Source organism: Molossus molossus, unplaced genomic scaffold (genome assembly GCF_014108415.1).
Source record: "Molossus molossus isolate mMolMol1 unplaced genomic scaffold, mMolMol1.p scaffold_m16_p_4, whole genome shotgun sequence".
In the NCBI taxonomy this organism is placed as follows: domain Eukaryota; kingdom Metazoa; phylum Chordata; class Mammalia; order Chiroptera; family Molossidae; genus Molossus; species Molossus molossus.
The window spans coordinates 51,871,224-51,889,986 of record NW_023425377.1 but is presented as its reverse complement, the minus strand read 5'-3'; the positions used below and the strand labels follow the sequence as shown (position 1 = coordinate 51,889,986).

The following is an 18,763-nucleotide window of genomic DNA, read 5'->3' as shown; positions in this document are numbered from 1 at the left end:
AAACCAGCACTGCAAGAAATGTTAAAAGGACTGCTGTAATTAGCAGGCGAAATGGGAAGAAAAATATGACCAAACTAAACAAAAATGGCAATAAATAAGTCCATATCAATAATCACCTTAAATGTAATTGGACTGAATGCTCCCATAAAAAGATACAGAGTGGCTGATTGGATAAGAAAGAATGGCTCATCTATATGTCGTTTACAAGAGACCCACCTCACAACAAAAGACTCACATAGATTGAAAGTGAAGGGATAGAAAAAAATCTTCCAAGCAAACGGAAAAGAAAAAAAAAGCTGGGGTAGCAATACTCATATCTGATAAAAATAGATTTCAGAATGAAGGCCATAACTAGAGACAAAGAAGGCCACTACATAATATTGAAAAGATCTATCCAACAGGAAGATATAACCTTGATAAACATATATGCACCCAATATAGGAGCACCAAAATATATTGAAAAACTTCTGGAGGACTTCAAAGGAGAAATCGATAGCAATACAATCATAGCAGGGGACTTCAACACCCCACTGGCATCACTGGATAGATCCTCTAGACAAAAAATTAACAAGGAAAGAGAGACTCTAAATGAAGCACTAGACCAAATGGATTTAATATATATCTACAGAGAACTACACCCCAAAAATACAGAGTTCACATTCTTCTCAAGTGCACATGGGACATTCTCAAAGATAGACCACATGTTAGGGCACAAACTAAGTCTCTACAAGTTCAAGAAGATTGAAATCATGTCAAGCATCTTCTCAGATCACAATGGCATGAAACTAGAGATTAATTGCAAGAAGAATATACAAAGACATTTGAACACATGGAAGCTAAATAGCATGTTATTAAACAATGAATGGCTCACCGAGGAGATCAAGGAAGAAATTAAAAACTTCCTGAAAACCAATCAAAATGAAGACACAACAACACAAAATCTATGGGATGCAGCAAAAGCAGTTCTGAGAGAGAAGTTCATAGCACTACAGGCCTGCCTCAAAAAAGAAGAAAAATCTCTAATAGACTATATAACTTCACAACTTAAAGAACTAGAGAGCAAACAAAAAGAAAACCCCAGAGCAAGTAGAAGGAAGGAAATAGTAAAGATCAGAGCAGAAATAAATGACATAGAGACCAAAAAATCAATAAAACAAAGAGCTGGTTTTTCCAAAAGATAAACAAGATTGATGGACCCTTAGCTAGACTCACCAAGAAACAAAGAGAGAGAACCCAAATACACAAAATCAGAAATGAAAGAGGAGAGATAACAACTGCCACCCCAGAAATACAAAACATCGTTAACAACTACAATGAACAATTATATGGCAACAAATTCGACAATCTAAGCGAAATGGACAATTTTCTAGAAACACATAGTCTCCCAAAACTAGATCAGGAAGAGATAGAAAACTTGCACAGACCAATAAAAACAGAAGAAATTGAAGATGTAATAAAGACTCTCCCAGGAAACAAAAGCCCAGGCCCAGATGGCTTCACAAGAGAGTTTCACCGAACATTCAAAGAAGAACTAATACCCATTCTCCTCAAACTATTTCAAAAAAATTCAAGAAGAAGGAAGACTTCCAAACTCATTTTGTGAAGCCAGCATAATTCTAATTCCAAAACCAGATAAAGACACAACAAAGAAAGAAAACTACAGGCCAATATCCCTGATGAACATAGACGCCAAAATCCTGAACAAAATACTAGCAAATTGGATCCAGCAATACACCAAAAAAATTATCCACGATGACCAAGTGGGATTCATCCCAAGGATGCAAGGCTGGTACAATATTCGCAAATCCATAAATGTGATACAGCACATTAATAAAATGAAGAATAAAAACCACACGATCATATCAATAGATGCCGAAAAAGCCCTCGACAAAATCCAGCATCCATTTCTGATAAAAACGTTCAGCAGTGTGGGAATAGACGGATCATATCTAGACATAATAAAGGCCATATATGAAAGACCTACAACCAACATCATACTCAATGGGCAAAAACTAAAAGCATTTCCCTTAAGAACAGGAACAAGGCACGGATGCCCACTTTCGCCACTCCTATTTAACATAGTACTGGAAGTCTTAGCCACAGCAATCAGACAGGAAGAAAAAAATAAAAGGGATCCAAATTGGAAAGGAGGAAGTGAAACTGTCATTATTTGCAGATGACATGATACTGTACATAGAAAACCCCAAAGACTCCATCAAAAGTTTACTAGACTTAATAAATGAATTTGGCAAAGTAGCAGGATACAAAATTAATGTCAAGAAATCAATGGCATTCTTATACACCAATGATGAACTCACAGAAAGAGAAACTAAGAAAACAATCGCATTTACCATTGAGGCAAAAAAAAATTAAGATACCTAGGAATAAATTAACCAAAGAAATAAAGGACCTATTCGCAGAAAACTACAGGTCATTAAAAAAAGATATAGAGGAGGATATAAAAAAGTGGAAGCACATACCCTGTTCATGGATTGGGAGAATTAACATCATTAAAATGTCCATATTACCCAAAGCAATATATAGATTCAACGCAATCCCCATCTAAATACCAATGGCATACTTCATAGATTTAGAACAATTATTTCAAAAGTTCATATGGAACCAAAAAAGGCCTCAAATAGCCACAGCAATCTTGAAAAGAAAGAACAAAGTTGGAGGGATCACAATACCAGATTTCAGGTTATACTACAAAGCCAGTGTAATCAAAACCTCCTGGTACTGGCACAAGAACAGGCATATAGACCAGTGGAACAGAACAGAGAACCCAGAAATGGACCCAAGGCAATATGTTCAATTAATATTTGACAAAGGTGGCAAGAGCGTACAGTGGAGTAAGGACAGCCTCTTTAATAAATGGTGCTGGGAAAATTGGACAGCTACTTGCAGAAAAATGAATCTAGACCATCAACTTACACCCTACACGAGAATAAACTCAAAATGGATAAAAGACTTAATGTGACTCATGAATCCATAAAAATCCTAGAAGAGACTGTAGGCAACAAAATTTCAGACATCATACGCAGCAGAATTTTCACTGATACATCACCTAAGGCAATAGAAACAAAGGAGAAAATGAACACATGGGAGTACATCAAACTCAAAAGTTTCTGCCCAGCCAAAGATACAATCATCAAAACGAAAAGGCTACCCACTGTATGGGACAGCATAATTGCCAATGCTATATCAGATAAGGGGTTATTTTCCAATACATATAGAGTGCTCATACAACTCCACAAAAGGAAGACGAAGAACCCAATTAAAAAATGGGCAGAGGAACTAAATAGACATCTCTCCAAACAGGACATACAAATGGCTAAGAAACATATGAAGAAATGCTCAATATCACTAATCATCAGAGAGATGCAAATTAAAACAACAATGAGGTATCACTTCACACCTGTCAGAATGGCCACCATCAACAAATCATCAAACAACAAGTGTTGGCGTGGGTGTGGAGAAAAGGGAACTCTAGTGCACTGCTGGTGGGAATGCAGACTGGTACAGCCACTATGGAAAACAATATGGTGTTAAATCAAAAAATTAAAAATTGAACTTCCATTTGACCCAGAGATCCGATTTCTAGGAATATACCCTAAGAAGCCTGAAACACCAATCAGAAAGAATATATGTACCCCCATGTTTGTAGCAGCACTATTTACAATAGCTAAGATCTGGAAACAGCCCAAGTGTCCATCAGTAGACGAATGGATAAAAAAGCTGTGGTACATATACACAATGGAGTACTACGCAGCTGTAAGAAAGAAAGATCTCTTATTCTTTGAGACTACATGGAGGGACCTGGAAAGTATCATCCTAAGTGAAACAAGCCAAACAGAGAAAGACAAGTTTCATATGATCTCACTTATTTGTGGAATATAATGAACATAACAGTCTGAGGAGTGGGGAAGTCCCAGAGACGTGGAAGTGGGGTACAGACTGACAATCCCCAGAAGGGGGAGGTGGTGGGGGAGAGATAAACCACAGAACTTATATGCATGTATGCAAGAACAGTGGACATGGACAACAAACTGGGGAAAGGGCAGGGAGTGGGGGGGATTCAGTGGGGGGAAAGGAGAAACATCTGTGACAAAAATTAATAAAAGAAAAAAAAAACATAGTGCACATCCACTTCCACTGTTAAACCTATATTAGGTGATTGTATAAATGTGTTAGTGTCTCTTAGGCCAGTTGTCGTCAGCCAAGAGTCATTCTGCCCTCAGGATACATTTGGCAATGCCTTCAGACATTTTTTTATTGTCAGAACTGGGCATGCTACTTACATCTAATGGGTAGAGGCCAAGGATGCTATTTGGCATCCTCCAATATACAGGACAGCCTCCCACAACAGAGAATTATCCAGCCCAATTGTTGATAATGCTAAGACTAAGAAACACTGCTTTAGACTTAAGCTCTCCATCTTCTACAGTCTCCTTAGCTCTTAGTAGAGTCCATGGCCTATGGTAAGGACTCAATAGGTGCAGAATGGTTGGATGGGTAAAAGAAAGACAAGATACCTCTCCTTGCCAGGCTCTTTGAAAAAATCAGTTTCTATATTTAGAGGAGAGTTGTGTCACATGAAGGTTTCTATAACCAAGATAGCTATAGAAATATGGGTCAGCTACATGCCTGAGCAAACTGTAGCCCTCCATTCAACTTGAATACATCTTGCCTGCTAATGCTTTCTTTCCCTCTGAGATCATTTTACTTGGAACACCTGGCACCCAACGTGGGGCAGAAACGTAAGTATTGGGAACAGCCAGCATCAGAGTGAATCTGCCGACGTGGGTCAACTTAAGAAGCTGACCCAAGAGGGAGAAAAATTGGTAAAGCATGAAGGAGCTCTGCTTACCCCTTCCTCATTATTCTTGGCTATGCTTGTAATAGTGTCAATGCAGCCTACTGCACACCTATGCTGTATGGTACAACCTGAGCTCCCAGGCTACAAGCCTGCACAGAATGTTGCTCTACAAACAACCTGAGAGGACATCGAGAGATGTGATGGACACAATACCTAAGGATCCTGCTGGTACAACATGCACACTGTGTTACAGAAGACTTTCTTTAATAAGGAGAGAGTGTATACAGATAATGAATAAAAAATGTAGCAGAGTAAGCACATGGACTGGTAATATATTTGTGTATTGTCATCATCAGTATGATGTACTGTATGTGACTGTATGTGTTATACTTTTATATGACTGGCCAGTGCAGAAAGTCTGTCTCTGCCACTGTCACCACAAACAAATAAGACAGAACTCTAATTTACTTCTCTTTCCTTCTGTGAATAAACTAATTTTTTTGTTTTGAAAGAAAGAAAGAAATATGGGTCATACCACTCTTCCTGCTTAAAACTTCCAATGGCTCCCCAATGCCTTTGGGATAAAGTCCAAAAGTCATAGCAATTCAGAAAGTGAAAGTTTACCAACCCACTAAGACCTCAAAAGACCCAAACTGGGGCTTCTCAACTCAGTCAGAGTTGGGTGTCTATTGAAGCATGTCCTCGCATTTCTAGAGTCTCCAGTTCCTTGGACGTGCTCCTTTTCTCGACCATGAAGACTGAACTTAAACTGAAGGCAGGTCACTTGAGGACCCCCCAGTCTCTGAAGTGAGGGCTCTTGACCACAGACTATGTGTGTGTGTTGAATTGAGTTTGACTTGGGAAGATCTTGGCCTGGTGGACCAGCTTGAACCTTGGGTGAGAGGTACTTGTCCCCTCTCCTGGTTACTGCCCAAAGGCCACACACACACACACACCTGGGAAGGACCCGAATTAGACCAGCAGCCTCAGGGCTGAGATGCCTGATGGTACCTGAGGAGGTGTTAGCACTGGGAGGGGCATCTGACAGTCTACAGGTGTCTAAGAATACCTGTGTGGGAATGTCTGGCATGTGTTTCAGACTCTGCGTTTCTGGGTATCTGATCACATCTGTATTGGGGGTATCTGGTTTGTGTTTTGGGGGAGGATCTAAAAGTTGCTGTGTAGGGTCTCATGTTTCTGGGTGCCTAAAAGCCTCTTTGTGGGTATCTGATGGCTCCTGGATGACGGCGTGTTTGACACATCGGGTATTTGGCATGTTTTTCAGATTCTGAATGTTAGTATTGAGAATCTAAAAGACCTAGATGGGGTGTTTGAACAATTTTCTGGTGCCTGAAAGCGTTTTGGGTATCTGATGGCACACGCCTGGGTGTCTGACATGAGCTTAGGATATCTGGGGGTACCTAGTTGAGGTGTCTGTGACCACCTTTTAGTCAACAATGCCCCTTCTTCACAGGTGACAAATCTGTTCCCTCCATTTCTTGTACCGTCCCCTCTCCGACTTCTTGCCCCCCCCCCCCCAGACTTGCCCTCAACCCCGCCAACGTCCCCAGGTGCCCGCTGGCCCTGGTAGGAACCGGATTCCCCGCAAACGCCCCCAGCCCCACCACTGCCCTCCTCTCCCAGAACCCGGCCCTGCTAATTACCCAGGCCGCTGTTGACTCCCCCGCCCCGCTGACTCGCCCCTCAAGAATTGCCCTCGCCTTCCTCGCAAGTACCCTCCTCAGCAGTCCCCACACGCCCCACAGAGTAGATGGCCCATCCGTGCAACTCCAGGTTCAGCCAAAAGCAAAATTCGGCAGGCGGGCCAGCCCGCGAGGCCCCGCCCCTTCCGGGACACACCCGCTAAGCCGCCCTCGGGGCAGGGCCGCGCCTGCGCGACTCGTCCGCGTGGCTTTCCGCTTCCGGCTCCGCGCCACAGGTGGCTGTGAATCAGCCGGCGGTGGGCGGTGGCCCTGAGACTGGCAGAGCGTCTGCCCGCGAGCGGCCTGCGGGGGACCGAGCAGAGGTGAGGGTGGCTGGACGGACTCTCGGGAGGGAGGCCTTGAGTCCCAGGAGGCGCCGTAGGGCACCAGGGTGGCCTCGGCCTTAGGCCGTGGACTCCAAGCTGGCGGGCGAATGCAGAGGTGCAGGCGATGCCCGCCGGCCCCATCCGAGCCCCAGCCCTTGGACGGTGCATCGTCCCCTTGATCGAGAGGGAAAGGTCATCGGGCTCCAGGTTCAGGGACACCTGGGGCAGGACCCAGGGATGTGATAACAACCATTAACAGTAACCAACACCGTGATACTTAAGTCCTCCGTGGAGAACTCACTTGATGGAGCAGAGATTTTCTGTGCGGGTGAGCGCTTGAGTAACAAAACCCCAAAGTGTGTGTGTGTACTTTGGGTACACATACTCCTTACTCCTCTCCCTAGTTTCTGGCGGAAGAATTTAGATGGTGCGGTACAGCTTTCATTGCGGGCAGAAATGAGAGGCCCTTGGTCCTTGCATGGTTTGTTGTAGCTGACTTTTTCACCTGTTGCTCTGTTGAGATTGAAGCGGTAGAAGAGGTGATTGGTCCAGAAGGACGTTTTCCTGAAGATTTATCCATGAATTGAAGAAAATGACTTTTCCTCCTTTGCCTCTTTGCTGGAGAGTGGAACTCCAGCCAGGAGGCTAAAGGGCCCTTCTCTTGTGGTTGACTAAAGTGAGTTCAGGATAGTGTGAACAGTGCTGTGGGCCAAGGGTGATTTGAGGATGATTGCTTTTGCACGTTTCCGAGTGAATGATTAATCCTGGAGCTATATGGAAAAGTGTCAAGAACCCCAGCTTGAGTATCAAATCAGAATTGGGTTCTGGTCAGAGTGTCTACCACATATTAGTCATATAACCTTACAGAACCTCAGTCTCCCCATCTTTAAACCGAGAATAAGGAATGGTTGAGGATTTGATGAGATAATATATATAAAGTGCGTAGCAGAATGCCTGAGAAATGGTGAATGCTCAATAAATGTGATATATGTTCATGCCCTGTATCTTTAGGCTGTATTTTTAGGTTGACATTCCAGGTACCAGAGTCTGGGAAATTTGAGCATCTTGGTTGTTTGGACTAGGTCAGAGTTTACACTTTATCAAGAGTTTACAATTTATTATGGGTCAAGTCCTTTTGAGAAAAAAGTTGTTTTAAAGCAAATAAGAGCATACAGCCAGAAGGCATAATAAATTTAGTTCCTGTAAACATACTTTGTTTTACTTTCTATTTGCTTTTCACTTTTAAATGGCACATGTAAGAGAAATGAAAAAGCAATTCAGTGATTCCTTTCTCTCTTTTTTATAATTTTTATTTATTTATTTTTCTTTACTCATTTTAGAGAGAGGAAGGAAGAGGGAGAGAGATAGAAACATCAATGAGAAAGAATATTGATTGGCCACCTCTGGCATGCCCCCCACTGGGGATCTGGCCCACAACCTGGGCATGTGCCCTAACTGGGAATCAAACAGGCTACTTCTTGGTGCATGGGTCGATGCCCAACCACGGAGCCACACCAGGCTGGGCTCCTTTCTCTTTAAGTTGATTTCAGAATGCCCCCACTTTGAAAGCTGCAATGAACCTACATTGTTTCTGGCATGAGCCAGGATGTAGTGGATGTAGTTTTTATTTTAGTCACGCGGTAGCAATTACCATTTCCTTTGTCACCAACTACTGGGACTAGGTCACCAGCTGTGCCTCCCTGGGTGTTTACTTTCCAAATGTTTAGCATATTTCTGATCCTTAGGTGGAAGTCTCCTTCTTTCTTCTTCACTCATCCTGGGGCCTATTTTCATTTCTTCAGATTCCATCTGACTTTTAAAATATTTTTAAATATTTTTAAAATATTTTCATCACAGCTTTTTAAAATAATTTAAAGCCCAGAGAGTTTTGGTAAGTTCAAGCAATTGTTTCTTTATGTGTTAGTTAAACTTTACTTTTCCCATGAAAGTAGTGAAGAGCTGCTGTGTTTTCAAAACCCTCTCCAGGTGCAAAATAATTGCAGTCACAGCTCCAGAGCTACCTGTAGGACCTTTTTGGAGAAAGTATGTGGCTGATGGGGTTAGGTGCGAACTGATTAAAATTGTGTACTGCCAGGAAATCTCAGTGAAAGGACCCCTGCAACTCTGCTAATTTTTTGTTGTTAAAATTGCTTTGGGTGTAAATTGAACTCAACTTGCTTGCCTTCTCTGCTTTTGTTCTTAAATAGGTTCATAGTTTCCACTGAGGATAAAGTTGCAGTTGGTTATGTTCAAAGTAGCAAATACCCTCACTGATTTATATCATCTTTTGAAAAAAAATAGTCTAAAGGTTTAAGTGTATACATTTAACACATTGTGGAGTGGTTATGGTTTAGAGTCATGTCACTTGCCCTGGCCTATTTGGATCAGTGGTTAGGGAGTGTCAATCCGCACATCAGAGTCTCGGGTTTGATTCCCAGTCAAGGGCACGTACCTGGGTTGTATCTGGATTGCGTGTTCAATCTCGGGCCTGGCCGGGGTTGTGCAGGAGGCAACCAATTGATGTTTCTCTCTCACACTGATGTTTCTCTCCCTGCCTCCCTCCCTCCTTTCCACTCTATCTAAAAAATAAAAAATCAATGGAAAAATATCCTTGGGTGAGGATTTAAAAAATAAATAAATAATTTAAAAAATAATAAAATCATGTCACTCTTTTTTTTCCCAATGTAACAGCTGTATAGAGATATAATTCACATACTATATAATTCACCCCTTTAAGTGTGCCATTCGGTGGTTTTTAGTACAGTCACAGAGTTATGCAACTGTCACCACTGTCTAATTTCAGAATTTTTTATCAACTGGTCATTCTTAAGGGTAGGTATCAGTAGGAGAGAAAGGCAAAGCAGAGAGGTGATCTAGGCAAGTGCCTCTCCATTGCAGCATGGGATGGAGGGAGGGAAGGACCACAGCAAATTACTTGGCTGGAATCAGGCAGGATCCTGCACACGAGGACAGTTATGCACTGTGTATGGATAATTAATTTGCTGAGATTAATCTGCAAAGAGAAAATGAATTTAGAAAGAATAATAAATCCACAGTTAGTGGTTAGTGTACTTCTACTGAGTGAAGTGGATAAATGACTGTACAGACACAATGTAGAGCAAAATACTCAGCATTTGTTGGGCATCCCAAGCAGTAAGAGAGTCAGTTCTGTGGCATTCTTGATGCCAGGGTATGGTGATCAATGGCTGGCTCTCGTGACCCTTTGCAGGGACCATTTGGGGGATCCTAATGAAAGAATTTAAAGAAAGATGGGAAGATGGAAACATTGAGGCTCTCAACACTGCTGCCAGAACTGTAGAATGATGCAGCCACTTTGGAACACAATCTGACTGTTCCTCAGAAGGTTCAACAGAGTTATCATAAGATTTATCAATTCCACTCTTAGGTATATGCCTAAGAGAAATGAAAACATAGGTCCTCCACACAAAATCTGGCACATAAATATCCATAAGGGCGTTATTCACAATAGCCAAAAGGTAGAGACAACCCAAATGTCAATCAGCTAATAAATGGAAAAATAAAATGTGGTCTATCCAGGCAATGAAATATTGTTTACCCACAAAAAGGAAGAGTTCTGATATATACTATAACATGGGTGAGCCTTGAAAATGTTATGCTAAGTGGAAGAAGCCAGACACAAAAGGCTACATATCTGATTCCAGTTATGTGAAATATCTGAACAGGCAAATCCATAGAGACAAAAAGTAGATTAGTGGTTGCTTGGGGCTGGAGGGAAAGGTAAGTGGGGAGTGACAGCTAAGAGGTGCAGGGTTTTTTTGTGTGTGTTAAAAATGTTCTAAAATTTATTGTGATGGATGAACAACTCTGAATGTACTAAAAGCCATTGATTGTGCACTTTAAAAGGGTGGATGATGGCCCTGGCTGGTTTGGCTTAGCAGTTAGAGCATCGGCCTGTGGTCCAGAGAGACCCGGGTTCAGTTCCTGCTAAGGGCACATACCTTGGTTGCAGTTTGTCCCCAGCCCTGGTTGGATCATGCTGGTGGCAGCCACTCGATGTGTCCCTTTCACATCGATGTTTCTCTCTCTCTCTCTCTCTCTCTCTCTCTTCCTCTCTCTCCCTCCCACTCTATCTGAACAAAAAATAGAAAAAATGTCCTCAGGTGAGGATAATAAATAAATAAATAAATAAAAATGTGGATGATGGAGTAAGTGGATTCCATCTTACTGTTAGATGAGAATGGGCACAAGAACTACAGCTAAGTGGAAGTGGCTATGGATAAGGGACAGAATGGTAAGAAACAGTTTCAGACAGGAAGGCTAGAGGTTGAGGGGCAAAGATCAGACAGCTCTGAAGAAAAGGACAGCTTGCCGACATCATGATGTGCGGCTGGATTATTGATATGAAAAAATTATTATTTTCCTAAAGTGTATAGACTCAGGTCCCTGCCATGTAGCAGATGGTTACAAAGTCCTTTGCGCCATCCATTGAAATGGATTGAGACAGATGTGTGGGGTCAGAATTTCATCTTAGACATAGATAGCCCAGACATGGGCAGGAAAGCCCCCTTTCTCCTGAGGAGCGATGGTTAGGCCATACAGCAGCTATTGGCACATGGGGAACAGCATATGTGAAGGCTGAGTCAGAAAACAACATGCTGTTGATCAGGTAGAGCTGACATAGGCATTTTATAGGTTGGGGTGTTACTGTGGAGGACTTTATGACTATTTCCATCAGTGGGCTTGGAAAGGGCAGAGGCTGGAGACAGAGTGGACCATTAGGCAATAACTTGAATCTAAACAGTGTGGAAAGAGGTCAGACTTCCAATCAATTCAGAGACAGATGTGTTGGGGCTTAGTTGACAATGTGGGAAAGAGTGTAACATAGGTGACCGGGCAGATGATGGGCCCTGAAGTCATCAGCTAGTTGAACTCTTTCTTGCAATGTATGGGCCCCCTACAGCTAGTAGATGACCAGTTTATACTCCTCTCAGATTTATCTTGCATCGGAGAAGGAGAAAACTATTCCCTGCCCTCGGATCAGGAGTCTCTTTTCCACTACCCCTACCCCATCCCAAGATTTTTCAGGCTTCAAGAACAGTGAAGAGTAGCCCTTTATAGGCCTTTTGGGACCTTGGATAGTAGCACTTTGGGGTGGAGTAGGGGCAGGGCAGAAGGCTATGAACAAGGTTTAGAAAGCATTCACTACCCTCTAGAGGTTGGTGGTACAAGGACGAAGGACAGAGGCAGAAAATTTGCTAGCTAAGTAATGCAAAATCTACCAGAAATGAAAACAAAGTCAATCTGACAGTAAAACAGTGATCTGGTTAATGCGTTTTTTGTTTTTGTTAATCCTCACCCAAGGATATTTTTCCATTAATTTCCAGATAGAGTGGAAGGGAGAGGCAGGGGGGATGGGGAGGACTGATGTGAGAGACACATCGATTTGTTGCCTCCCCCACGACCCTCACCAAGGCAGGGTATCAAACCTGCGACCCAGGTTCATACCCTTGACCAGGAATCAAACCCGTGACCCTTTGGTCTGAGGGCCAACACTCTAACTGCTGAGCCCAACCAGCCAGTGCTGGTTAATGCATTTGATAACCAGAGACCTAAGTCTCAAGATTCTGCCTCCTGTAAGCCCAGCCGTTTCCATGCCCTTGATGTTCTGGGGCTTTTTTGTTCATTCCAGCAGGTATCAGCCACCCGTGTCCCCCAACAGTGCATTATACATGGAGGGTCACATTATGCATGGAGAGTCATGGCTTTGCAGACTCAAAGGAAATCTGCATTTTTCCTCTGTTCTGTAATTTATAGTTGGCCTCTCCCACCACATTGATCTGATGAAACATTATAACCAGTGTGGTTGGCAGAATAACAGCCCCCAAGAGACACCTACATCCTAACTGCTGAGAACTTCGAATATGTGACCTTACAGGGCAGAAGGGACTTTATGGTTCTGATTAAATTAAAGATCTGGAGATGGGAAGATTTTCATGGATTATCCAGGTGGGCCCAGTGTCATCACAAAGGTCCTTAAGAAAGAGAGATAGGCCCTGACTGGTTTGGCTCAGCGATAGAGTGTCGGCCTGCAGACCAAAGAGTTGCAGTTCGGTCCCTGGTCCTGGTCGGGGTTGCACAGGAGCCAACCAATCAGTGTGTCTCTCTCTCTTTCTCTCTCTCTCTCTCTCTCCCTCTCTATCTCTCCCACTCTGGAGATAAATGGAAAAATATCCTTGGGTGAGGATTCAAAATAAAAAAGAAAGGAAGGGAGGCAGGAGGGTCCAAGTCTGAGCAGGAGATATGAGAATGGAAGCAAAATCAGAGAGAGAGTTAGAAGAGGCTACACCACAGGCTTTGAAGGTAGAGGAAGGGGTCATGGCTGCTTCTACACATACACCCATGAGCACGTGAACACAAAGGTGGTAGCAGAGAGCTCAAGTCATTGAAGATACTACTTACCTCGCTGATTCTCCTCAGTTTCCTGTCCATAAATTAGAAGCATAACAGAGGGTTGTTATTGCTTATGGAGCACTCAGTAGTTGGGTGTGTTCGTTCATCATTCAACAGATTATCACCAGGCACCTGCTGTGTACCAGGTACAAGGGTTGCAACAGTGAACACAACTTAGCTCTCTTTTTTTCCTATTTTAAAAATATAACTTTATTAATGAAGTACAAAATAAATGCTTAAGTAAATTAAAATATTTTTTTTTAATGAAGTGCATCCACAGTGGTCTGCTCCAGAAATTTGAGGAACAATTATATGTCACATTTGTAAATTACTGCTTTTAAGTTTGTCATTAGCTCCACCTAGCCTATTATCAGGAAGCACTGGCCTGCCCACCGAAGGGTCGCAGGTTCAATTTCTGGTCAGAGACATGTGCCTAGGTTGCAGATCTGATCCCCAGCCCCAGTTGGGGGCCGTGCAGAAGACAGGCAACCAATAGATGTGTCTCTCACATCAATGTTTCTTTCTCTATCTCTCTCTCTCTTTCTCTCTCCCTCCCCCCCTTCCTTTCCACTCTCTCTAAAAATCAATGGAAAAATACCTTCAGGTGAGGATTAACCAGAAAAAAGGGATATTATAATTCACATACCACAACAGTCACCCTTTAAAATATTTTTTCTTTATTGATTTTAGAGAGAGGGGAAGAAAGGGGGGGGGAGAGAGAGAGAGAAACATTGATGAGAGAGAACATCGATTGGCCGCCTCCTGCATGCCCCCCACTGGGGCATGTGCCCTGACCGGCAATCCAACTGGCGACCTCTTGGTGCATGAGTCAACACTCAACCACTGAGCCACACTGGCCGGGCCAACAGTCACCCTTTTAAAGTGAACAGTTCAGTAGTTTTTAAAAAATATATTCACAGAGTTGTGCAACCATCACCACTAATTCCAGAACATTCTTATCACCCCAAAAGAAAGTCCCGTACCCATTAGCAGTCACTTCCAACTTCCCTGTCCCCAAGCCTACTTACTATCTCTGTAGATTTGCCTATTCTCAACAAATTCCTATAAATGGAATTCCACAGTATGTGGCTTTTTGCATATGGCTTCATGTACTAATTTCTTCAAGGTTCATCCATGCGGTAGTCTGAATCTAGCTATTTTTTAAAAACCTGTAACAGCCCTGGCCAGTTTGGCTTAGCGGTTAGAGTGTCGGCCCGCAGATCAAAGAGTCTTGGGTTCGATTCTGGTCAAGGGCACGTACCTCTGTTGTGGTTCAAGTCCCCGGCCCTGGTTGGGGTCATGCAGGAGGCAACCAATTGATGTGTCTCTCACACACCAATGTCTTTCTCTCTCTCTCCCTCTGTCTCCCACTCTATCTGAAGGTAAATGGAAAAAATATCTTTGGGTGAGGATTAAACAAATAATAATAATTAAATCAAATTTAAAAATCTGTAACAACATGACCATTAAAGGAATAGTGACATGGTTTTTAAAAAACAGTCTGCTGCCCTGGCCAGTTTGGCTCAGCGGTTAGAGCGTTGGCCTGCGGTCCGGAGAGACCCGGGTTCGGTTCCCGCTAAGGGCACGTACTTCGGTTGCAGTTTGTCCCCGGCCCTGGTTGGTCGTGCGGGTGGCAGCCACTCGATGTGTCCCTTCACGTCGATGTTTCTCTCTCTCTCTCTCTCCCTTCCTCCCTCTTCCTCCCTCCCACTCTATCTGTACTAAAAATGGAAAAATATCCTCGGGTGAGGATAAAAAAAAAAAAAACAGTCTGCTACCAGGGGCAGTATCCTCCTGTTTCATCAGTTGACCTGACTCAGTGTCCTCTAATGGGTGTTGAATAGTTTCCTATCCCAACACCTTGCTTGAGGGGCATTATAACCACTGTCTCTTCCTCTACCTCTGGGTCCTACCTATGCTGTCCCATAAATACTTAGTGAATTGGACCACTCACTGATCTATAGTCAAAATCAGCAGAAACACAGTTGAGGTGAAATATAAAGGCCTTCTAAATGGAAAACTAATTGAACACTGAGCATCTTTGTCCCTGGAGATTTAAAAAACTAGGGGTACTTTCCACTAGTTGGAATGTTCATCTTATAGATGGACTCAAAGGTGGAGGCTTCTGGGACTCTATAGCACAGTCCATTACATGGGTATGTTCCAGTATGACTGTGATCATAATGAAAACTAATACTTTACCCAGTGACCCTGTAAGTGCCCACACACATGAGGGCATCCAAGGTTTTACCAAAGAATACTCATTTTCATTACTCATGATAGACACTAGTATTTTCTGTTCTGTTTTGTGAGAAACTGTTTTCCCAACTCACTAATGGGTCACAGTCTACAATGTCAAAATGTGGCCTTGGAATCCTAGCACACCATACAGTAAGAAAATGTTTAGAAAAAAATAAGCACTGGCAATACAATCAATAGCTTTGACTATTGAGGAACTGCGTTTGTTTCCTAGGGCTGCTGTAACTAATTACTACAAACTGGCTAGATTAAAATCACAGAAATCTATTCTCTCACAATTCTGGATGCTAGTAGTCTGAAATCAAGGTGTCTACAGGGCCACATTCCCTCAGAAGGCTCTAAGGAAGAATCCTTTGCCTCTCGAGCTTCTAGAATGTGTTTCTAGACATCCCTTGGCTTGTGGCTTCATCTCTAGTCTCTGCCTCCATATTCACTTGGCTTTCTCCTCTGTATGTTTGTATCTTTCTGTCTCCTCTGTATCTGTGTGTCTCTCTGTGTCCAACTCTCTTTCTCTTCTCTTATAAACACGCCAGTCATTGGATCTAGGGCCCACCCTAAGATGATCTCATCTTGAGATCCTCAATTACTTCTGCAAAGACCCTAATTCCAAATAAGGCCACATTCTGAGGTTCTAAGTAGACAGGAATTTGGGGGGAACCCTATTCAACCAACCACAGGAATCTTCTATTTCTGATTACTCATAAATGCAAACTAGTTTACAAGTAACTAGTACTCATTTTTTAGATTCTTTTCAACACGTTATTTTCAGATATTTTAAAGTTAAAATAAATGTTGAACTTGGGCTCACTTTTAGGAACCCAGTAAGTGAGAAGAAGAAAGGGGAGATCTTAAGAAGAACTAGCTTCTTGTTTGAAAAGCTTCTAAATCTGATGCATCGTCAGGCAATGTTGTTGTTGTGCAAACATCACAGAGGGCACTTACACAAACCTAGATGGTGCATCCTACTACATGCCTAGACTATGTGGTATATAGCCTACTACTCCTAGGCTATAGCCTGCACTGCATGTTACTGTAGTGAATGCTGTAGGCAGTTGTAGCACCATTGTATTTGTGTATTTAAACAGATCTAAGCATAGAAAAGGTAAAGTAAAAATACAGTGTAAAAGATAAAAAATGGTACACCTGTATAGGGCACTTACCACAAATGAAGCGTGTAAGACTGGAAGTTATTCTGAGTGAATCAGTCAGTAAAGGTGAGTGAATGTGAAGACCTAGGACATTACTACACACTACTGTAGACTTTATAAACACTGTACACTTAGGCTACACTACATTTATAAAACAATCCAAGATTAAATCAAGCACAAGGGAAAATGATACCATCAAGAGATGTGGTAAATGTGAGATGCATGAGGCTGCTGCCAGTGTAACAAATTTCTTTTTACTTATAAGTAGAAAGAATACACTCTACAATAACAATAAAAAGTATAATGTAAATACATAAACCACAAATATAGTCATTTATTGTTATCAAGTATTATGTACTATACATAATTGTATATGCTATACTTTTATATGACAGGCAGCTTAGTAGATTTGTTTACACCAACATCACCACAAACACGTGAGTAAATGCATAGCACTATGATATTGTGTTGGCTACAGTGTCGCTAGGTGATAGGAATTTTTCAGCTCCATTATAAGTTTATGGGACCATGGTCATGTATTTGGTCTGTCGTTAACTGTTATGTGCCATGTGACTGTATAAAAAGACGCCTGTCAAATGTTTGTCTATTTACCTATATACTATATTATAGACTATATTCCTTCCCCATGCATTACCATTTCACCAAATACAAAAGTTTTGTAGATTTCAGAGGAAAAAAGTGTTTCCTAGCACCTGACATTGTTTTCTTCCTGACCTTGAGACGTGAGTTGTAAAATATATTCAAGCTCACACCTTTGCAGTTCTAAAAGGAATACTAATGAAGGTCTTTGTGAGCTTCTGGAATTTTCCTACTGTAGAAGCTGGTTGCTGATTTCCTTTAATAGTTATAGCCAGTATTCTTCGGATTGTAGCATCTTGAGATACTTAGAAACCAACCTCATACCTGTTTGCTACCATAATAGGGTATTTCAGACCTCTGGAATTCAGTAATGACTGCACACAGTCAGTCACTTCACTTTATTCCATTCCCTTCTACATGTCAGAGATTAAAAATGGAAGCTTCCCATGAGTCCAGCAGGCTGCATTTTGATTGTTGGGAATAGTTCTCCCTTCAGAGCAAACCAATTAGATACAGTTAAGCAGAGATTTGCAGACCACAGTCTTTGTCGCAGCTACTTGATTGGAAAAAGCAGCCCCAGACCACAAGGAAACAAGCGGACATGGCTATGTTCCCATAAAACTTTATTTACAAAACAGGTGGCTTACAAAACTGAGGGCCCAGTTTGCCAACCCCTATAGTAGATCCATGATTGTTACCATTTCTGTTTCTAGGTCCATGACTCTGATCTTGTAAACTTGGTGAGGAACACAGGTGAAAGGAAGAGGTGTGAGTTTGCACTTAGAACTCCCTGTGGAGGGTCTTTTCTAAGCCTCACGGACCCCTGACACCATTTCAATTACCTTTTTACAGAAATGCAGTGTCCTTGAATAATTTCCTAGGCCATTGAAAGCAATCAGGTTTTTTTTCCTGACATTGTCCATGTGTGTGGTTTTTTTCCTGCCTTCTACCTTTAACAGAATACTTTTTATCTGCTGAAAGAGAAACTCACTGGCTGCCCTCCTTACAGCCACTTCTGCTAACATTTGCTCTTTATTTCTCCCATCAGAAGTTTTTAAAAAAGTAATAAGGCCAGTTGGGGGGGGGGGGGTTAGGAAGATTTCAGATGTATAGTAGCTACAGGTATATTAATCTGCTCAAAATAATTTCTTTTCATTAAAAATGTTTTTCAGCCATGTCATTTTTATTTCTGTAAAGTCCGTTGAATTAACATAATTTTTTTTTTGTTAATTCTCACCTGAGGACATTTTTTTCCATTAATTTTAGAGAGAGAGAGTGTGTGTGTGTCGGGGGGGGACAACGACGTGAAAGAGACACATTGATTGGTTGCCTCTTCCACACACCTGATCTGGGCTGGGGATTGGACCTACAACCCTTGCCCTTGACCAGGAATTGAACTGACAACTCCTCTGTGTTTGGGCCATTGTTCTAACCACTGAGCACACTGGCTAGGGCAACATAATTATTTTTTAATAC

General features: G+C 42.2%; 1 protein-coding gene across 1 annotated transcript in view; it reads left to right on the top strand.

Annotated features, from left to right (window-relative positions):
• The first annotated feature begins 6,758 nt into the window (after positions 1 to 6,758).
• ARHGEF18 (Rho/Rac guanine nucleotide exchange factor 18) overlaps positions 6,759 to 18,763 on the top strand; it is a 75,331-nt gene continuing 63,326 nt past the window's right edge. Inside the window, exon 1 of the mRNA XM_036240664.1 lies at positions 6,759 to 6,845. The gene's annotated coding sequence lies outside the window, so the exon portion shown is untranslated. The remainder of the gene's footprint in view (positions 6,846 to 18,763) is intronic.